The sequence below is a fragment of the Crocodylus porosus genome, unplaced genomic scaffold (assembly GCF_001723895.1).
Source record: "Crocodylus porosus isolate Cpor-Errol unplaced genomic scaffold, CroPor_comp1, whole genome shotgun sequence".
Taxonomy (NCBI): Eukaryota; Metazoa; Chordata; order Crocodylia; family Crocodylidae; genus Crocodylus; species Crocodylus porosus.
This window is the reverse complement of record NW_017728912.1, coordinates 13,190,068-13,213,045: the sequence shown is the minus strand read 5'-3', so window position 1 is coordinate 13,213,045 and position 22,978 is coordinate 13,190,068. Positions and strand designations below refer to the sequence as shown.

The 22,978-nt window shown below is 40.6% G+C and overlaps 1 protein-coding gene across 1 annotated transcript in view; it reads left to right on the top strand.

The window, feature by feature from the left end:
* The window catches only part of LOC109309358 (bifunctional heparan sulfate N-deacetylase/N-sulfotransferase 3), a 128,678-nt gene that overhangs the window by 18,289 nt on the left and 87,411 nt on the right, over nt 1-22,978 (top strand). The gene's annotated exons all lie outside the window — the stretch shown is intronic.

Sequence of the window (22,978 nt, the reverse complement as noted above, 5' to 3'; positions counted from 1 at the left end):
ATGGCACCATTTCCAGCACCATTTTGTTTTGACTGCCATTTCAATGGGACAGTGTTTTATTTCAAGGTTCATTTAGTTTTGAAAGCACTGTTCTGTTCTGTTTCATCGAAACTTTCACTGTTTCAGCGCTGTTTTGACATTTTGCTGTAATGGGGAAACACAAAGCTACCTATAACTTTGTCATTTCTAGCCTGATTCAGATGAAACTTGCAGGGATGGTAGCCCCCTCTGAGACCACAGAGCCTTCCAAGTTTCAAGGAGATAGGTGCAGGGTTTTCTGGGAAACTGCACTTCAAGTTGCTGACAAGCAGAACTTCTGATGTGTGACTTTGTGTATGTGTTAAGGCACAGCTGTTTTTCTGTCCCTTCCCCAGAGCACTGGGATTGGAAGAGACCTCAGGGAAGGATCACAGTCACTGGCCAGCTACACATGTCAATATTAGCACAGTCCTTGCCCACTCTTCCCCCCCCCTTACTTTGTTTCCCTACAAGCAAGCCCAGCTTTGAAACCCGAAACGTTTCTAAACTTTCGAAACGTTTCAAGTGCCCTTGTTTCAAGGCTGTTTCAAAGCCTTTTGTTTCTTTCAGTTTTGCTGTTTCAAGCTCAAAACGAGTCGAAACAGCCTTGAAATGAAACATTGGCAAAATTTCACACAGCTCTAATAGGTACCTTGGTGGTAGTTGCTGCAGTTCTATGACTGAGTTCAGTCCACAAACTATCCATTCACTCCATGTATGGCTGCTGGATCATAGCAATAAATTGACTGTCACATCTCCTTTGCCCTTTCTGAAGTAGCACCTTTCTCATGAACCGAGGGACCTCTACATTTGTGAAGGTAGAGTCTCCTACCAGCACTCTCAATTGCTGAAAAGTTAGTAAATGTCAGAGTTTGATTCTACAAGGTGACAGGTCCCTCGTGGTAGATGCTTCATATGGTACTGAGGGCAAGCTTTTCCAGAAAGTACTCAACTCTTACCATGATTGGGTCCAAGAAGAGTTATTTTATATAAAGCTTGTATGTTGCTATCAGTCTCATAAACAGGAAGTGAATGTGTGTTGAACTAATAAAATATTTCAGCGTAAATTTTAAAGAACAGATTGAATTATTGATAGATTTAAAAGTTTTTTAAATGTCGGAAGTTAGTGGTTTCTCTTGCCTACTTTTTGTGGTTGTAGCATTCAACCAAGATAATGTTTGTGCATGTTGGAAAAAATGGCTGTGTTTTCCTAACTGGTATCTGAAAATTTTCTACCATTTTAAACTGCAAATACCCAATGTAGGACGCATTCTTCCTCTGTGAGGATAAGAGTGACCATGAAGTGAAATGGATGGCCAGAGAATGCTTTGCAAAAAACTGATGTATTTGATATAACTGCTAAATAGCTATCAGGCATTTGTAATGTTTAGTACCCTGGTTATTTGTACTAAGAATCCCAGAAGATGCTTTGAAAGTTAGCAGTTTGACTGTTGAAAGAGAATTCAGGGAGAAAAGGATATATAGCACTGGGTAACTTTTTGGTTATTACATTTTTTTTTTTAAAAACGTCACATAACTGAAAAAAAAGAATCTTATTAAATTGCCACAACATGCCGCAAGCTATAATAATCTCAAAATATTGCTCCACTGAATAAAAGGTTTTAGATTGGCAATTCTGCACTCTTAAAATTAAAACATGCAGGTCATTCTGTCTGTTTTTAAAGAAACAGCTGCAACAAATATATTACATTTTGAATGTATTTTTAATAAACTGTTAGTCACAATTGTAAATTGCTTTCATCACATATAAAACCTTACAGTATGTACCTCTTGGATACAAGCAGTTTTCTAAAAATAGTTATAGAAGCAAAAGCGAGCACTGTACTCTAACCAGTGTGTGCGTGTGTATGTGTGTATAAAATGGTTGCATCATTTCCTTTGTGTATGTATGAGAGAGAACTTGAATGAAAAATTCAGTTGCAGGAAAGAAAGGTATAAGGCCTAATTCTGTTCCTCCCACATAAGTGGCAAAATTGCCTTTGCTTTGAAGAACAGCACAATTGGATTAATGAAATTATATAAAAATAAACCATGTAGCCCCTCTTTAAGAAATAATAAAAGTGCTCCGCTCTAATAGACTCTAAGGATCTGAAATTATATGTTTCCTATTATTTCTTTTTGTGAAATACACCTAAAAATGACATTTTTTATTATGCTTAAGTCATTTATAAACAACAGTTAACTATTGACTTCATTAATAGATAGTCATTGGATATAAAACGTTTTATTAATAGCTAAAGAAAATGCAAGAGTTGAATCCTGTTAATATCTCGTGAGAATATATATAAAATCAAATTAAAAGGAAAAATAATATAGAGGAGATAAATTTAGAAAATGACAACAGAGACTATCATTCAAAGATAGCTGTTTTCTGAAACACTGGATTTTTTTTAAAAGCATTCACATCATATCCTTAATCTACTCAAATGTAATGTATTCTATTAAACATGTTGTTAGCACTGTCAGATGCAATGCATCTCCATTACTATTAATATCAAAGAGTTATCCTCTGAAGTACTTTGACAAACTGAATGAATAAGGTAGAATTAATTTGAAGCAGCTGAAAATGTTATTGAAAACCATACTTGTGCATAAATACCATCATATTAGATACGAGTGATAGTGTTTTATTGAGTTCTGCTGCATTGACTAACACAGAGAATTGTGCACCTCAAGTGTGAAAATAGCTGCCTAATTGTGATTTTGTATATATTCAGTACCCATGATTAACTAATTTCAGCTAAACTATCATTTAAATACTGTACTAACAATACTGTCATTGGGCTGATGCTTTTCTATGACCTTTCAATTAAAATTACAGAGCTTTTTGACAGAATTATTTATTCTTTCCTATCAAATGTAATGATGTACATTTCAGACCATATAATTTCCAGTGCAGCTCTGCTGGAGTCTCACACTGGTCTCTAAATCACTAATGGTCTGCAGAATAAAGGCAGTTGGAACAATTTGGTTCAGGTTATACTTGGTTCTACACAAGTGCTCTGGAGAGAACTAAATTCATAAAAACTTTATGCACCCCATGCTCCCCACTCAGAGGGTGGTGATCATTCATTTCACTGTCTTGGGGAGGGAGTACAGGATTCATCTGCATAGTTTGGGTTTATCCCTTAGCTGCCTTAGTGAGGCTATGTATATCTTTATTTCTTGAGCTATATATTTGATATATCTATATATATCTTTATCTTGTTTCTTGTGGAATGAATCTCCCTGCCTAGAAGACTACCCCAGCAGTATTTAGGCTTAAAAATACATAGTAACATCATTCTAGTTACTGACTATTGATGAACGAGAAACAGAATTGTTAACAGTGTGAATCAGTGCTCTTCCATACACCCTAAAAGAGAGGGCAGTAGTTACAAAACATACCACTGAGTTGAAGTAGTACATATTATGGATTTACAGTTCATTTATAAATAGGGTTAGATACTCAAAAGAACTCAACATGTAACAGCTGTAATTCAGGCACCTAAATAAGTAGTCGGAACAATGGGAATTACTGCATATTGAGCACTTCATTCAGGTGTCTGAACAGGAGCTGACTGCTTTTGCAAATAGTTGTTTTAAGCCTTAAGTATACACGTGCTATTGTCCCAATATAATTTTAGCTGTAAAAAGCTGAGACTGTGCATTAGATTGTTAGATTACCTAATCATTACTGATGTGTGACTGTCACTGTATGAAATCTAGGCCAATAAGGGTGTAATCTTTCAATATGGCACAGTGAGTAACTGTCACTCCACATCAGCAATATCCATCCATCTTATTTTATTTACTTTGTCTTCATTTGTCATAATAGAAAGAATACCAGCAGAAGGCAACATTGTTGCAACCTAATTGTCTCCCACTTTGAAAATAAACTTGGTAACATCACCTCAGTATTCATTTTCAATATTTTTTTTCTTCTCTTGGCAGCAAGAGACCATTATTCTGTGACAACGTTATATTCCATTCACGTTATCTGTTTCTTTTAGTAGACTAAAAGCCTGTGCAGTGCAAATAATTCATTTAAATGGACATATAAAGAAAAACCTATCTGGACATCCCTAGGGTAAGTTTATCTTGGTAGCCCATGGTTGTCCCAGTTGGCAGTCTATTAAATTAATATATCACTCTCTTTCATTATAATGATTTTTTGCAGTGGTTCTCAAACTCAGAAGCATAAAGCTCTTCCAGGAAAGGTTCAAGCAAGAACAGAAGGAAAAAATAAAGTGCATGTGTGTGTATGTGATTTATATGTATATGAATAGATGCCCAAAACAGCTTACAGGAGGAAATTAACAAGCTGCTCTATTTCTGTATTTCTTTCTGAATAGCCACCTTCCCCTCCTCCACCCTCCTCCCCAAGACTGGATCTATTTTTTGGTTTTGTTTTTTTTTTAATGGAAAACTATGATATTGTGAAGTGTTGGCAGAAAGAAAAAAAAGTGTGCTTTCTTTTTGCCTTGTCCTGTTCCTTCACCCTTTAAAAATAGACCATTTTTCCAGTAAAGGCAGTACTGATCTCCACGTCACCCTTCTGTTTTCTCACAGATCCAATATTTCCGTTATGACCCTTAACCCTAATGAAAATACATGTTTGAGGCAGGGGGGTTTCTGCCTGTTTTTGTTTTTTCCCCACATGGTGGTAGATCAGGCTGGATTTGCTTGCAATCTAACTTGAGGATTACTGAGGGCTTTTGAAAAGAAGAGACAGCCATCATTGTCAGAACTCGTCTGTTAAACACAGTTCCTTCAAGAAGTGTCCTAGACAGCTTAATATTGTTTATGTGTTTTTACCCTCATGTGACATTGTAGAAGTGGATGGTCACTATTAGAAGGATACTGCATAATTTAAGAAAGGCCAGTTTCACACTAACCATATCCACCTTTTTGCAGGTGGCATGAGCTCTTCTACGTTCTAGTCTTACCTCTTTTAGTGAGTATTAGGGTTTTGTGTCTTTGATAGATTTTAATACACCTAGGAAATATGAGATCAATCCTCCAAGCCTTATTCATCCAAATAATACTTACTTATATGAGTAGTTCTTTGGAATGCAACAGGACTACTTACAGGGGTAGGCAATACTCAGGAATTATTCAGGGGAGAAAGAGTTGCAGGATCAGACCATTAATCTTTGATGTATCTGTTCTATCTTTTGTTTTTGATGATATTTTTATTGGCACATACAGTTAAAGAAAAAAATGATAAATCCATTGAACAACCAAATGAAATGAACTAGTTCAGGACAGTTTAGAGTTTGCAATAAGATCTACAAATAATTTAAGTTTCTTTACACATTTAAATGCAAGTAAGAAGTTCATACAACCTGGAACACAGGCACAGGCTCTGTGGCCCATTATAATCCATTTGTACCATTCAGGAAGTTGAAAAATATCCTAACGTGGCTACAGCGGCAGAGTGCAGACTTCCACTGTCAAAGGGATAGACTGCTGGTCCATCAGTGCTTCTGTCAGGACTGCTTTTCCAATTCCAGAGTGTCAGGAGCATCAGAGTATATCATGGGCACATAGTTGGACTCTGTCAGAGTAGCACTCCACTTTGCCAGATCTCTTCTGAAGTAAAGTCCAGTAACACAGTTCAGGGCAGGTTGCTATAAATCACACCAGGATTAAGACCATTAATAAGAATTGGTTACCAGTTTCCTGGTGCTCGCTCTCTCCACATCTTCTGATAGTGGAGAAAATGAAGCCCTGAAGAATGAATTCCCAGTGTCTTCTACACACATAGGGCATGTCCCCACATACAGGGGTGTGTGCATGCAATGGCAAAAATGGTAGCAGCATAAATTTGTGCCCCTACTTTTTGCCACAGTGCATGCCCCTGCATGTGCACTTTGATGTGAAGCAAATTGCCCTGCTTCAGGAAAACTGCCCTTTCCCTGCTCCTCCCAGCATGCTGGAAGAGCCGGGAGACAACTAAAGGAGTAGAGGACCAAGCCTCCATGTCTGCTGATGCTTGCTCCTGTCACGTGTACTGCACCACTTTTTTCACACCTTTTTTTTTCGCTACTGAGCTGCAAATTTGCAGTGCAGGACACACTTTAATGTTTTGGGCATGTGGTTTGTGGTGCTGCAAAGGTTTGTGATGTCACAAACCGCACACGCTCGCATGTCTGGATGCAGCTATCCTGTCTGTATGTGTCCGTGAACAGTTATCGTTACCATGACATTAAGAAGCGCACATACACAAAACAACCATTTCATCCACACATACACTAGATATAGTTACCAGCAATAGTTGCTCAATATCAGCCCAGGGTGGCCAACACGGCATTATTGAGTAGATGATGATGATTTGGAGATAGCAGATTTGAAGATAACGGCTGGAGAGGGGTGAACAGATGCATCTGTGCTCCGATGAAACAGCAGTAGAGAAAGAGACTCACCCCACTTGGCATTTTCAAAGTGTTCTTTTATAGGGATTGGCACCCTTTCAGTGCTTTGGGGGTTTTCTATACCCAGCTTCTGTTTTTGTGGTTGTTCTTCTTTTGTCTTTAGCTTATTTTAGCCCTGGAGTGTTTTTGCTGCCTGTCTGTCATTCCTTCTTGTTATCTTCTTTGTGCCCAAGGCTTAAAAGGGATTCTTCAGCTGTTCATTAATTAGTTTACTGACTGGTAACTTATATTTGGCGCCTTGTTGCTTATATAAACAGTTACATCTTCTTCTCCCATCTCTATGCCATTCTCTCATCATTCACCCTTTTACACACACTCATACATACATACAGGTTATGCAGAGTTCATTCACTTATGTCAGGCAGAAGGATACAAAATGGAGTTTTTAAGTTGCTTACAAGACAAGACTAACATGGTTATATTTCACTATTATTACACTTTTTGTTAACATCAGCCACATTAGTTCATGCTACACACTCCTTCCAGTTGCTGACTGGCTGCTGGCAGGGCAAGTGCCCCCCCGACTCAGGAGGCACCAGTTGCCCATGGTGAGGTTTGTGGCATGTGGGGAGGGTTTGCTCACAGCACACACCCCACACACCACAGCAGGTGGAGCCCCTACCAGTTCTCCAAGCCCAGGTTCTACACTCCTGCCACTCTTGACCCCAGGGCACCAGTGCAGGTCCCATCCTCCCACTCACAGCCACTTCCCCTTCCCATCTGCTACCGCTACCCTTCTGCCACTTCCCCATCCCCTCCCCCGCCTGACTCTCCAGCACCATGTTCCAGCTGCACAGCCAAGACCACAGGAAGCAGCAGGAGCTGAGCCAGCCTGGCTAGCACCGCACAGAGCCAGCCAGGAATTGCGGGGGCCAGGCCAACTTCTGCTGAGTCCTGCAGTCCCAGCACTGCAGCCAGGAACCACATGGTGCTGGAGCAGCAGGCAAGGAGTGGGGTGGAGTGGTGGCAGCAGGCAGAAAAGCAGAGAAATGGTGGGGGCAGGTAGGGGAGCAAGTGGCAGTGAGTGGGCACATGGGAGTGCAGCAACAGCTGGGCAGAAGCGCAGGGCCCATGCCGGTGCTCTAGGGCCAGGGCTGGCAGGGGCCTAGAGCGGCGGGGGGTGGGACAGGATAGAAGTGCAGGGCCTGCGCTGACAGGCCCTCTATGGAGCCAGGCTGGGCTGTGCCAGCAGGGAGAGTGGGAAGCTGCCCCAGCCCAGATCCAGCCTGTGGGCCGTGTTTTGCCTACCTCTGATTTACCTTGTCAGGGGAAAAGCCAGGTTTGAATCCCTTACTCAGTTTGCTTTGGTGCAAGTGGACATCATCAACATCAAGCTATAGAGGCAGTTTTTCTTTGGCTAAAGTAAGCCATTTATTTATGTGTAAGGTACCTAGATTCATGTCTGTGCTTCAGATCAGACAAAGCGGTAATTTAACTCAGGTCTCCTTTATCTGAGAGAAGTGTCCTGATGACTGAGTTAGTGGCTATGTGGCATGTGTGCAGTCTCTCTTTCTTTTGTGAGTTATTTGGTTTAAACAAAATTCTGAAGTCTCAGAAATTTTTATATAATGGAATTCCAGTTTTCTGTAATCCAGAAGCTAACATATGCAAATACTTTTTATTGATTTTATTGAATTGAATAGGAATTGGTCATTATTTTGAATTTTTTTCTGTTCCTAGATATCATTACATGACAAAATTGGAGTATGTTTTAAGCTACTCTGTTACATTTTTTGAAGTATCTTTCTACTCTATTACTTATATCAGGTACATAAAAGGAAATAATAGAACTTCCACATATTTAAAACACACCACTAAAATGCACTTTTTAAAAATAGTATGAAGGAAATAATTGATTATGGCTTTTAAGTTAATTTTGGCAAGAGTTGCTTGTGTAGTTCTGTGTGTATGGGTGTTACAGGGTGGTGGGAAAGGCTATAAAAAACCTTAAACAACTAACAGAATACGTTAGATTGTTTAGTAGAATTTTCCAAAGAAAATTCAATAAACAAATCTTCAAAAAGTCTTTGCATGTTAAAGGGGGATTGTTTCTATGTTTTTATTTTAGTTTATTTTTAAAGGTCTTTGTAAATGAGTGACAGCTCATCAAAAACAAATTCTAGGAAAGTGAAGTAGACATGCAGATAAAATAATATTTATTAAATGGATATTAAATTGCAAGTTTTTTTCCATAGGCAGATGTGAGTCTTCTTGTGAATATATAATATTGAGAAATTTGTCTTTAGGGACCATTTAAAAGGTGGGGAGGGCAACCTGTACTATGGGTGCCACAAGTGGCATGGGCATCCTCTGTGTATGATATGCAGCACACTAGGGAGAGGACAGGCAGCACAGTGGCAGATAGAGCAGGGAGCAGAAAGCAGAGCAACAGATCAGGCAGGGAGCACAGGGCAGGAAACCGAAAGAGCAGCAACAGGCTAGGTAAGAAAAAGGGGTAGGAGTGGCACATGGGGAAGGTGTGGAGCTAATATGTGACATGCCTGTCAAAAAGTTGAGCCCCCGCTGATTTACTATATACACTATTATCTGGTTCATTTAACTATTTGCAACTTCCTCTTGTGCTGAAGGCTTCTTGTATTCCAAATGTATTGGCCAGCTTATTTTTACAAATTCTTAGTGCATTTTGTATATGTGTATGTATATGTTCCATCTTTACAGGGTATTTATCATATTTTATGATGAGATGTCTACAATAATAAGTAAAATAGATAAAATATCTTAAAAGACAGAATGGACAAGGAATGTTATTAACTGTGTATGTTCCATTTTCCCCTTATTTCCTGGGGAGACTGACTTAGCTGCTGAAGCATATTTCATATGCAACGCTTATGGAATATTATGCATTATGAGGTAGTAGGCATATTATACCAATTAGATCTTAAAATTATAACTTTAAACTAAATTATGAAAGCTGCTCAGCAGATTTTATGTGCTGCTACCAGTGCATAGAACATTTTGCCAGTCAGATATATTAACATTTAATATGTTGATACAGAAGAACTTGGCCTACACACACAATACTGCTGTAAATTTCATTGCAGTAGAATAGTTTATGATCTCTGCTTTTTTGCCTTAAAAGTGATATATTGGTGATGATGAACTGGAGCGTGGGTTGAAAGCCACTGTCCACAAGGAGAGAAGTGCAAGCCAAGCAGGCATTCCAAGTACAATATCTGTCTTAATCACAATGCTTCTGGGCTTCCCTGGGATAGTGAACCACAGTACACCTTTCAAAAGAATGTCAGTGTGAACCTCTGTCCTTTCCCCCTATCCCCACCTCCTCCCCAATCTACCTCCATCTAGCAAAGTGAAGATGGCTGTATGACTACAGCCCCCACATGGTCCTTTCCCCTCCCATTGAGGAAATTATAATTTTCTTGGCACTAGAAAGATCTCATTGTTACTCTCAGAAAATACAAGAACTGGATTTTTACTTAGCCCTTGTACAAAAATGAACATTGGGACTGCTTTCCATGCCTCCTATCTTTGTGCCTGTAGGTAAAAGTAGTTTAATCTATTTCAAACCTGTTGCATCTATTTCATGGAATAAATTTTGCACTATTTGAAGAGACTGTTTACTTGGATTATACACACTGCCAAATACTGAAGGCCATTTGCTTTGAATTAATTCTGGGTTGCCCCTGTAAGCAAAGAAAAAGAGGCCACATTTTTCCTTTGTACAACTGATCATGAATTGTCTTGTATCCCATAGGTGAGCACACTCCTTGCTTAATGCCAGCATGCATGTAGCCCAGGCATGGGCAAAATACAGCCCACAGGTTGGATCCAGCCCACCAGTTGATTGGATGCTGCCTATGGCTGCCCCCACCGTGCTCTGCATTGGGTCAAGTCCTGCCTGCTCCCCACCTGGGGCAGCCTGCACTGCACTCTTGCCCACACCTAGCTCTGGCCAGCATACACAGTTTCCTGGAGGGACTGCTCCTGGTGTGGCTGTAGCTGCCTGGGTACCGTTTAGCTCCTTTTCCTCCTCTTGCCTCTGCTACATTGCTCGAGGCAGCAGGTAGGGTGAGGAAGCAGCAGCAGGTTGAGGTGGGGTGGGGGGAAGCTACTGCTGGGAAGCTTCTGCCCCAGCATGCATGGACCCTGGCTCCAGCTTCCAACTACTTTCCACCCATTCTGCCTGCCTGGCACAATGAACAGCCACCTGCAAGCAGCCAAGTAGGTGGAAAGCAACCTTACATCCACCCTCCCTCACATACCCCCCCATCCTGTCATGCACACGGTATACAAGAGTAAGAGTTTATATTGGGCTGTTATGCAATTGCCTCTATATATACTACTCAAACATAAATCAGGACAATAATTATTTTTTAAAATAAAATTGAAATATGTCACAATAGATGTTTGATTTTTAGTATACAATTGCGGTTTTAGCTGTTATTAAAATGCCATCATCTGAAAGATTGTATGTGCGTGTCTTTCAGTGCCGCACCAAGAATCATGAAGTGGCCCTCCAGCTGAAATAATTACCCACCTCTGATGTAGCCACTAGGGGTTAAATCCTACTCTACTTTGTGTCTAAATCTCAACTAGACATGATAGTGTCACATGATAGTTTTTAGTATTTATTATTTGGAATTCAGCTCTAGGTGTACAAGTGTCCATGTGCCTACTGCACTCCAGCTGGGAAGATATACAGTGGGCTACGCTTGCAAGGCCACATAGGTTCAAAATGTATAGCCAGGCAGAAATTCATGACTAATGGGCATTAGACACTGGAGGAGGAGGAGGATTTTTCCCCATGCTTAGCCCACTTATTAGGCTGTAAAAAGCAGAGGACTCAGGTTCTAGGACCCCTCACTTGCAGGGGTTTGAACCTGCATTTTCATAGATTTCATAGACATTAGGGGCTGGAAGGGACCTTGTAAGATCATTGAGTCCAGCCCCCCAACCACAGGCAGGAAGTCAGCTGGGATCAAATGCTCCCAGCAAGCAAATATCCAGATGCTTTTTGAATAAAGTCCAGAGTAGGTGCTTGTACCACCTCTGGGAGGAATCTGTTCCAAACCCTGAACATTGCACCGTAAAGTACTTTTTTCTTACGTCTAGACTAAATTGGCTTTCCTGGAGTTTATGGCCATTAGACCTTGTTATCCCTCGGGGAGCTCTGGTGAACAGCTGTTTTCCCAGGTCTTGATGTACCCCTCTTATATAATTGTAGGCTGCTAGCAAGTCCCCCCTGAGCCTTCTCTTTTCCAGACTGAAGAGTCCCAAATCCCTCAGCCTCTCCTCATACGGCCTGCCCTCCAGGCCTTGGATCATACTAGTGGCTCTCCTCTAGACTGTCTCAAGCTTTTCCACATCCTTCCTGAAGTGAGGGGCCTGAAACTGGTTGCAATACCTGCTTGCCTTTGTTCCAGCTTACTAGGAACAAAGTGCTGTAACCATCAGCCCACAAGTTAAGCATGATTTCTTCAGCCCTTCTCTGGAAGCTGACACAGTGCAAGGTGCAGTTGATATTCATTGGATGGAGAGCTATGGGAAGTCTCTGTCCCATTGGGAGCAAGGGCCTAGACTAGAACCCCATCCAGGGCACTGAGCTATGCACCCTTTAGCTTCTTGTTGTCTTCCTCCTAGTCCCACGTATCTCCCATTTCTTGAGGGATAGCGGGGAGGTCAACTTCACCAGGTGGGCTGCGGAAAGATCTGGATAATACCTAAGATCACTTTTGGGAAGCAGAAGATGCTGGCTCAGCCTGCTTTTGGGTGAGGGGGATATAGACTCTGGGTCTCCTGCCCTCTAGGCAAGTGCTTGAACGACTAAGCTAGTGATTCTCAACTGGGGTTCTGCACTGCCTGGTCTCTGTGTTCAGAGATAAAAGCCTGCATCCTACAACTTCCCTGTCTATTCAGTAACACCCACGTCTGCTTTGCCAAGGACTGCCAGTGCTACTAGCTTCCCACACCCTTAAATTTAATAGATTTCGTAGACATTAGGGCTGGAAGGGGTCTTGTAAGATCGAGTCCAGCCTCCTGCCCAAGGGACAGGAAGTCAGCTAGGGTCAAAGGATCCAAACAAGATAAACAACCAAATTTCTTGAAACAAGATAAACAACCAAGTTTCTTGAAAGTGTCTAGAGTAGACTCTTGCACCACCTCTGGAGGGAATTTGTTCCAGGGCTTCGGGCCCTGGACAGTAGAGAAGTTTTTCCTTATGTCCAGCCTAAAATAGTCTTGCAGGAATTTGTGACCATTGGACCTTGTAATCCCCTGGGTTGCTCCGGTGAACAGATCCTGATGTATACCCCTTATGTACTTATAGGCTGCCACCATGTCACCCCTGAGCCTGCACTTCTCTAAGCTGAATAGTCCCATAGCTCACAGCGTCTCTTCATAAGGCCTGTTCTCCTGCCCTCTGATCATGTGTATGGCTCTCCTCTGGACTCTTTCAAGCCTCTCCATGTCCTTTCTAAGTTTTGGAGCCCAGAATTGGATGCAGTACTCCAGCTGTGGCCTCACCACAGCTGAATACAGTGGAAGGATTACTTCCTGGGTCTTGCTCGAGATGCATTGGTAGATGCAAGCCAGGGTTTTGTTTGCTTTGCCAGTTGTGGTATTGCATTGGTGGCTCATATTCATCTTTAGGTCAATCATGATTCCCAAGTCTCTTTCAGCCACGGTGCTAGCAAGTGTAGCATTACCGAGCCTGTAAGTGTGATGTAGGTTTTTTTATTCCTGAGGTGGAGCACCTTGCATTTCTCTGTATTGAATGCCATCAGGTTTCCGTCCGCCCACCTTGCAAGCCTATCAAGGTTAACCTGGATAGCCAGCCTATCCTCAAGTATGGACAGGACAGTCTTCCTGAAAATTTGGTGTCATCAGCGAACTTGGCCAGTCCACCTTTGACACCAGTGTCCAGCTCGTTTATGAAGACATTAAAGAGTACAGTTCTGAGATTGGAGCCTTGGGGAACGCCACTAGTCACTGAGTGCCATGTTGATTCGGTTCCGTCAACTCCCACTCTCTGAGTCTGACCTCGGAGCCAGTTTCCCAGCCATCAAACTGTGGAGTAGTTGAGGCCACAGTTGCCCAGTTTTCCATGAAGACATCGTGGGACTTTTTTAAAGTCCAAATATATGACATCAACCTCTTCCCTTTTGTCCAGTTGATAGGTCACCTGGTCATAGATGGAAAGTAAACTGGTCAAGCAAGACCTACCTGCAATAAATCTGTGCTGGCTATCCCTCAGAATACTGCCTTTTGTAATCCTGTCAAGAATGGTTTCTTTGATCATTTTTTCCAAAATCTTCCCAGGGATTGAGGTCAACTGATTGGCCTGTAGTTTCCTGGGTCATCTTTCCTTCCTTTCTTGAAGATGAGCACCACATTGGCGTTCTGCCGATCTTCAAGTATTTTGCCCGAGCACCATGAGTTCTTGAATAATCCTCACCAGTGGCTGTGCTATGATGGCTGCCAGTTCCTTTAGCACTCTTGGGTGCAGCTTATCCAGACTAACTGATTTATGGGGTCCAGCCTCTCAAGATTCTCCCTCATAAGATCCATGCCAATGGCAGGCATATATTCATCTTCATCCTGGTCACCCCACATCATGTTCAGGAAGGTGGTCCCTTTGGGCTGGTGAAAAACCGATGCAAAGTAATTGTTAAGCAGATTGGCTTTTTCCCGGGTGTCAGTAGTCTGCTGCCCCAGCTGGTTTAGCAGGGGTCCAATGTTGCCCTTGTTTTTCTTTCAACTCCCCACATACCTGAAGAAAGACTTTTTTTATTGTTCTTGATACATGTAGCCAGATGGAGTTCAGTTGCAGCCTTGGCTTTTTTTCTTGTTCACTCCCTGCATGTGCGTACCAATGCAGTATGCTCCTCCTTAGTGGTCTTTCCTGTCCTCCATCTATTATATGTCTCTCTTTTTAGATGTAGGGGGTCCATGAGTTCCCTGTTGAGCTAAGGGGGTTGTTGATCCCTTTTACCACCTTTTGGTTTTGCAAATGTTGATTAAAAAAAAAAAGTCTACATTTTATCTTATTTATTAAAAAAGAAGAAAAGGGTATGTGCCTTTGTTAGGAGTTTTCTTTCCAGTTCAGAATCATTCACACTGGTATTGAAAGTGTGAGTGCTTTCATTTCTATTGATGCATCTGTTCTGAAGAAACACAGAGGATTTACATTTCCCATCCTATCAGTCTGATGTCTTGTATTATCACTGTGTTAATTTAATATATCACAAGATCTCTGTTTAAAAATATAAGAAGAGGTTTTGTTGGGCTTTGTAATGCTACCTCATTGAACTTGTGAGTATTATGTATTTTATTTTTAAAATCAGTTATTCTAGTCCTAGGTTTTTAAAAGCTCTCATTATCAATATGGTAAGACCTCTAGGGACTTCCACTGAAGTCACTGGACGTTTTTTTATCAAGTTTTAATGGCAGAATGATTCCTTGATCACTGGAATAAGTAATATTATTCCTTGGGTCTTTTTTCCATCTGTTCCTAAAATACTAAACACCTTTGATTCCAGTTGAAGCCAGTGGGAATTGATACATTCAGCACTTTGCCAGAGGCAAAGTCCTGCACATGGCTGGGCCCAAGAGAACCGTATTGACGTGGGCTTTTTCCATTAGTAATTAACCAAAGGTATGCACCCCCAGCTGCTAAATATTGAGAGAAGTTTTAGGACAGCAGCTATCTCACAAAGACAAAGTGGTTAATGGGTTAACACAAGTTAATAAGAGTTATCTTTCCTCCTGCTTAATTTGTTAGTGCCCATTGAACTAGTATTATTTTGACGTAAAAAACAAACAGAAAACCTAACATGATAGATGTTAAGATCTCAGATGTTAAATCCTCAGATTGGGTTCATTGTTTATTTAGTCTTTCTTCAGGCAAACTCCTATTAGAAGATTGTACCATCTCTCCTGCCATTGTGATTGCAATGGCAGAGGACTCAGGAAAGGAATATCTACACATATGAAAGATGAACTAGAAGCGTTAGTGGTTTTTGTTTTGGGAAGGGGTTGGGGGGGAGGAGTTGCTTGTTTTAATAAAGCTCAATTTTTTTTCTTTCTAATGAAGGCCAGGGAGAGAGATGACTAACTTTAGAAATGAATGTGTGTAGCATGTAAAACAACTTCTGTTGCCTTTTATGAGTTGCTTTATGTTTCCATATTAGCATTTTGTAGTAGAGAGTAATTCTGTTTCTCCACCACTAATGTTGTTTTCCGATCTGGTTTGCTCAGTGGACCTTTTCTTTGGATGGACTATGCCAGGATGCTGTCTTCTGGGACTGTCATTTATTTTCAATAGAAGACCTTAATTAATACGATTAGAGGGATGTAGAGAAAGGAAGTTGCTGATTATTTGGAACACCCCTTCAATACACACATGCATGTGACTATTGAGAGAATTCTTTCTTTTAAATAATGCACTGCAATTCTAAGAGCTGATCTACGGAAATAACAGAAAAGAAATATGATTCCCTTTATACATAATGAAGGTGAAGACTTAGAGGCTTGTCACATACTACATGCAACAGGAAGGCTTTGTTACATGTGTAGTAATTTGTTGCCATTCAGTAGGCTTATTAGTATTCACAGGAGAAAGTTGTTATGATCTCATTATTTTCTCCCCCAGTGGCCAAACCACTCTAATTAAGTACATTTAAAGGAAAAAAATAATGCCCTCCCTGTCTGTGTCCTCATTAAGTGACTGCTACTGATGCACTGAGTGTTACAGTTTAACTCTGTATTATAAAACAGGACACTGTATTGCTTTTCTTGCTTGTTATCTGGTATAAAAGGAGCAAGAAGTTACAGCACTGGCTTCCTGAGTTGTTTGGAGCCACATATGGCTATATAGAATTCCAGTGAAAAAGTATTGCTTTTGTGAAGTTAATTTTGATTCTCACGTTTCAAACTGTAATTTCCATAGTGTGGTTAGTGCACTGCATGTTATTTTGACAGTTATGTATATTCATTAATTTCCACTAAATTACAGAATTGTGATTGGGGTTTTTTTAATATCTACCATTCTTCTCAATATCAATCTATATGTTGGTATCTTTAGGTTGGATGAACATTTCTAGTGTCAGGGGTTTGCTTGTTGCATTCTTACCTTAGTACCTGATGGTATTATAATTAAGAGCTATGTTATTACAGAATTTATAAACATATATTCCATACAGTATAGACTGAGCAAGCATCAATCTTTGTTTTTCTTTTTTCTTTCTTTCCCCCAACACCTTTTCTGTTTTTCACCAGAATTAGTTTGATTATGCAGAGATGGCTTTCTGTTTGAGATGACCTTTCCCTCTTGCAAAGAAACCCATGCATCCTGTCCACGTCCTACCCAATAATTAGAATGCCATTGTTAGTTCACTATCTATGGTTCAATGGCATATGGTTATAGTAGGGACAGGATTCCTTAGCCGCCCCATTCTTCTCAGAAAGTTATGCTTCAACTTTATTGCTGAAAATACACATAGGTAAAAGTATCTGTTCATGGGCAGGGTAGAAATGAATGTTGCCATCATGCATGTTATTTTGTATATGATGCAAAAATCTAGGTCTGTCCCTGGTTGGGCATGGTCATGAAATCACCAGTATCACAGTATCTCTTCAAAATTTAATAAAGGGAAAAGTTGTTTTTAAAATAAAGTTAAAAAGCTGTAGGCCAGAATAAGCGGAAATCTCATTCTTCTACCTAACAGGTTCATATATACTGGAAAATATTCTCCCTAAATTAAAAATGATGATAGTAAAGAAGTAAGCAGACCTGTATGGTTCAACCTTCTGCACTCCAGTGTAAGCAAACAAGCTGTAGTCTGGGTTTTTTTAAATAAGTGTACTCCCCTATTCCTAGTGCTTTAATAGGGTAGAATAAAAATGGTGTGCCATCAGCAAATATAATTGCCTGCAAATAGATTTACAAACAACAGCAAAACATCAAGGCTAATAAAACCAATATACTAACTTTCCACTCCTAAACTTGTATCAAGCCAGAACACAGCTTAACAAAAATGACAGAGCAAGTTGTGGGGAGGGAGTGTCTCATTAACCCCCATTCCTCAGTACAGAACATTTCTTTTCATCTCAGTGGTTCAGTCAGGGGGAAAAAGTCCCTTTAACTATGTGACTGATTCTTCAAGTCACACTTACACAGCAAAGAAAAAGATATCTTGGTTATCAGCTAATATTGAGTTCCTTTGGGAATTCCAGTACAATGTCTATTCCTAATTCCAGCTTCTTGTTCTCTGCAAACTTCAAAGTGATTTTTTTTTGTTTTGCTTTTTTCCCCCTTCTCCCTAAGATAAAAGCATTACCATGTTCTACAGATGGTATTATAGACTTGGAAGCCATTAACCAAAATTCCCATTTAGTCCTTACAAGATTCCTTTCCAATTAGCTTATCACTAATTCCGCTGCAAGTTTTGCAGCTTCAGATTACTGCTGCATACTTGAAGAGAGCCATAAAATAGTAAAATTGCATGTAGCAAAAATGTTGCAGAACAACAGGTGACTTTTGTCTTTCACCTTCATTGTTTCTGGTGGAAAGAGAGTATGTCCTTGATTGTTTGCCAGCTTAGGGGTAGCAACTGTGTTAAGTGAGTCTGTTACTTTTGCCACTGAGCCCAGCTCTTTTGGCAAATGAGAATCAGCTCCTGTATTTCTTTTCCTTCCTCCTGCTTCCCCCTCTTTCCCCACCACTTCTCCCCACCGCTTCCCCCCCCGCCGATTCAGTTAACTAGGAAGTGACTAAAGTCAGGATTTCACTAGGTGCCTCACCTTGAACTTCCCTCAGACTCCAGTTGTAATAAGGTTTTTATATATTATTTACCTCCATGATACTATACTGCCTAGATACCATACTTTCCATGGCCAAGTTCTTGCTGCTCAACAACTATTTTTCCTATTCCAAATCCTTTGCCTTTTGTCTTGATTGTTGTCAGTGACTCTACCTTTTTTTTTCTAAGCCTTTAATCTATCTGTATAATGGAATGACTTTAAAGAACCTGGAAAGTAGATATAATACATCTACCACTTGTGCATAATATAGTTAGAAAATGCCTGTCATCTTTTACCTCCAGGGAAAGGAATTTGAAAAATAATGTCTTATTTGGCAATTTCTGTGCTCCAAAAATCTAAAACCAATGGAAAATAAAACCCGACAAATCACTAATCCAAAAAAAAGAGTTAAACTTAACATATACGATCCCCTGATTTCTTGCATCTTTTCAGTTCCTAACGTATCTATGGTCCTGTAAAATTATTTTTCTAAAAATAGGTTACAGTGAATTAATCTTTATCTACTTGAACAGAGAACTGTTTGCATTGTAATGGTATCATCATGGCATGCTTTGAAAGATTAGTAGTTTGCTTCATAATCTGGTAGCTGTATCCAGAAGCCCAGGACTCAGAGTTTCAGACATAGGTATGCACACTCTTCCTGTATATCCAGATTTAGGTACATAAGGCAGTGTCTGAATTTCAGAGATAGTGAATGCTGGCATGTCAGGTCAGCAACTGATTTTGGATTTTTGGAAGTTAATGGAAGTCCTGTGTGTTTAGTACCCCTTCAAGTGAGGCCACGGGTTATAGATTGGCTGGATACCTAGTCTTGAAAACCTTCACCCAGAATTCTAATTTATCACTTGACTTTTATTCAAGTTAACCCACAGTCTTTATAACTTAATTGGAATGCTTTTGGAGACCTACATTTAATTCCACCCTTGTAAACTGGTAACCTTTGTCTAAAACTATGATAGTAGTAAACAGATAAAGACTAAAGCAATGCAAGTGAACTGGAAGTGGTGGATGGGTGATGTACTCTGCTTCCTGAATGATTCAGGTCAGTGCTGTGACTTTATTATCCATCAAATAAAGGATATTTTGAAATATTCAGGTATAGCAAGTGCTGATCAGAAACTGGACTGTTAAGCCCTGTTTACTTTACTTCTGAACATGCTAGAGAGCACTGCTGTGAAAATGTGGCCCATCCATTTGCTCTAGTTCTTTGTGCCAAAAGTCCAAAAATGTCACATACCTGTTGTGGGACTGTGTGTTTTACTGTAATATTTCTGTGTTAACTGTGTTAATGTTGTAATAATAAGCGAGTTCTCCCAGCTAATTTTTATAAAGGGGGGGACAGGGAAGAGTAGGTGACAAATACAGTGTATCCCAAGTGGGACAAGACAAGATGGAGCTCAGCTCCAGCATCCACAGGATGTGGTTAGCTCTGTTTACACATCAGCAAAGATGGGATGGTCAGTGATACCCAGGAGCTTGCATAGAAGCTAAATGATGGATAAGCATGACAATAGATAGGGCAGCCAAGAAAGGAGGAGTGGGGCAGTCTGAAGACCTAGACCACCCGGATAGCTTCAGGGGCTCAAAAATTAGCTAAATTCAGACACTAAGAAATATTCTTCTCATAATAATGTATCCCACTTATGTTTGTAGTGCATGTGAGAATGAGCATGCCAACATCTAGCCCTGGAAGTCCAGTTCCCCTATTCCTTGACTCTGTGATACATGTTTAAATTGTTTGCTTAGGGGTGTCAAACATACAGCGCACAGGCTGGATCTAGTCCACAAAAGTGGGTCATCTGGCCTCCGGGGCTTGCTGATGCTGCTAATAGTGCTGCTTATCAATGTAGCTCTAGAACCCAAGGGGTTCATGCCCCCACTGTTAGTCTCCCACCCACCCTTTGCTAACAACAATGCTAAAATTGGTGGGGGGTGGTTATTGTTGGTGACTACAATTAGCATCAGGGAAAAAGGGGTGAGGGTGGCTGGCAGCTGTTGAACATAGGCCATCTTTCCCTGAGGTCTGGTTGTGGCACCTGAGAACTCCTGTAATCCAGATGGGGGCCCTGGGACCAAATGATTTTGACAATCCTGGCTTAGACCAGTGGCCTAATATTCAAACTAGGACACCTATATGAAGCAAATTTGCCATTTCTTGGATTTATCAAAAGGTAACTTGGGTAATGCTGACAGTGACCTAGAAAGAAGTGTAGACTGTAAATTAGATATGAGTGTGCAATATGAGATTGCTATCAATAAGGCCACTGATATTACAAAATGTCTATGCAAAAACATCACATTCTCGGTCAGGAAGTTACTTTTATTAGTTCCTTTCAGTGACTGTGGTGGTTTCTCAAATATCGTGCTCAATTCTGGTCACCATATTACCATAAAGAATTGGAAAGAGTTTAAAACAAAAAAATGGTCGGAGACAGCAGGAGTTAATTTCTGTAAAAGGTTTATTAGAATTCAGGGGTTCAGGTGGTAGCCGTGTTGATCTAAGGATATAGGCAGCATTGGGTGAATCTGATATCTTTTATTAGACCAACTTAAATAGTTGGAAAACAATTATTAAGAAAGCTTTCTGGTTCAAAAACCATTCATCAGGCCTTGTCTGCCTCTCGTAAGAGTTCAGGAACTTAGAAACTGATGACTTGGGCAAGATATGACAGACTACAAATAACTGCATTGTATGCACAGTGAGGATAGACAGAAATTATTTGGCGTGATACAATAAAGTGCAACAGAAAAAGGAAAATTTTAGGTCAGTAAAATACAAAATCTGCTTGTAGACAAATTAAAGAGAGTCCAGCAGAGGGCAACGAAAATGGTTAGGAGGCTGGGGCACGTGACTTCTGAAGAGAGGCTGAGGGAACTGGGCTTATTAGTCTGGAGAAGAGAAGACTGAAGCGGGATTTACTGACAGCCTTCAACTCCCTGAAGGGTATTTCCAAAGAGGATGGAGCTAGACTGTTCTCAGTGGTGGCAGACAACAGAACAAGGAGCAATGGTCTCAAGTGGTAGCAAGGGAAGTTTAGGTTAGATATGAGGAAAAACTCTCTCACTAGGAGTGCAGTAAAGGACTGGAACAGGTTACCCAGAGAAGTTATGGAACCTCCATCCTTGGAGGTTTTTAAGACCCGGCTAGACAAAGCCTTGGCTGGGAAGATCTAGTTGGGGGATGGTCCTGCTTTGAGCAGGGAGTTGGACCAAATGATCTCCTGAGGTCCCTTCCAACCATCATTTTCTCTAATTCTATGATTCTATCCTTATAATGAAATATAATAATGTGTAGAATAGTCTCCAAAAGGAAGAATTTGGAAGAACGGGCAAAATGCTCAAAAATGTGCTATAGAGAACAATATTACATTGGCATGGTGATTGTATTAAAAGTACTGCTAAAAAACCCATTGTTTCAGAGGCACGTGTATCAAGTTGAGTTCTCATACGGAATGTAGTGCCCATGTTTGGAAATAGGTCTGTAAGTGGCTGGGGTGGTTATATTTTAGTTTTCAGAAATCTGTATGATCATTTTAGAAAAAAGTAAAAGTAAATTAGTGTTGAAACAATATATTAATGCTGTTGAAATTGTAATATATTATCACTATTTTTCTCTCTGTTTAGTCATGTGATCTTCCCAAATCCATAAAATTATACCTCTGCTGCTAAACAACATCCTTACAGATCACTGACTTCTGTGGATTTATGCCAGTGAGCACAGTTTTGCCAGTTTTGACTAACTTGGGACAGCCCCTAGGAGCTGTTCTGTTATTTTTAGCTTGATCATAAAATATATGTTCTAAAAAGGAGTCTTAGCTGTTCTTTTGTGAGCGCCTTCCTTTTCTTTCCCTTGAATTTGCTACGTCTGGTATGGAACTAGTTACAGAAGCTCAGTAAGCAGCTTCAGATCCACTGAAAAAAAGAGAACATGTATGCATTTGTTATCTTAGCTGATTATCAGTCACAAAGACTAACTTCCAACCTGATTTTGAGATGCAGTTGTGAGAGGGAGAGGGGGAGAGACTATAACAGTGGGAGTCCACTAAGCCAAAGATTCTTCCTGGAAATTAAGTGGAAAAGAGTCATTTTCCTGTGATGAACCAAACTCCCATTACTCCCCCATTTGGTTTTGCCAGCTCAGGAATCAGGATCAGGAACTGTGTACTTATTATTAGGGAGTCAGGACTAGGAGATCATTTGTGCCTCTGGAGAATGAGTGAATTATGCCACTTCCATTCCTTTGTCTACTTGACCATCCCTCAAGAGGGCTAGCATATCCGTTACACAGTCTAACTGTGGCATTAACACTTGTACAAGCAAGTTTCAAGATTTGATCTCCTGAGATTCTATCTAAATGCAAGTGGGAGTGGGATTTTTTGCCTGCATCCTGAACTTTTTAATGTTGTGATTCCCAGCCAGGATGCAGCATCTTAGAGATCCTTTCAAGGGTTTTGCAGGGTGCCAGACAATGTTGTTACTGTTACGCTAAGTATAGACAGTCAAAAAGCCCAAGGCTGAATCAATTCAATCTTCACAGGTTAGTCTAAGCTGCACAGACTGAACTGATAAGCAAGTGAACAGACATTCACTTTTGAGTCCAGAAATGCAGCCACATGCCTACAGTGGCCCAGGCCAAAAGCTGGTGGGAAGGAGAGCACACCTGCCTGCTTGGCTCAAGCAGACAGCTTGGACCAAAGTTAGCCTTGTCCACCTGGCAAAGGGTG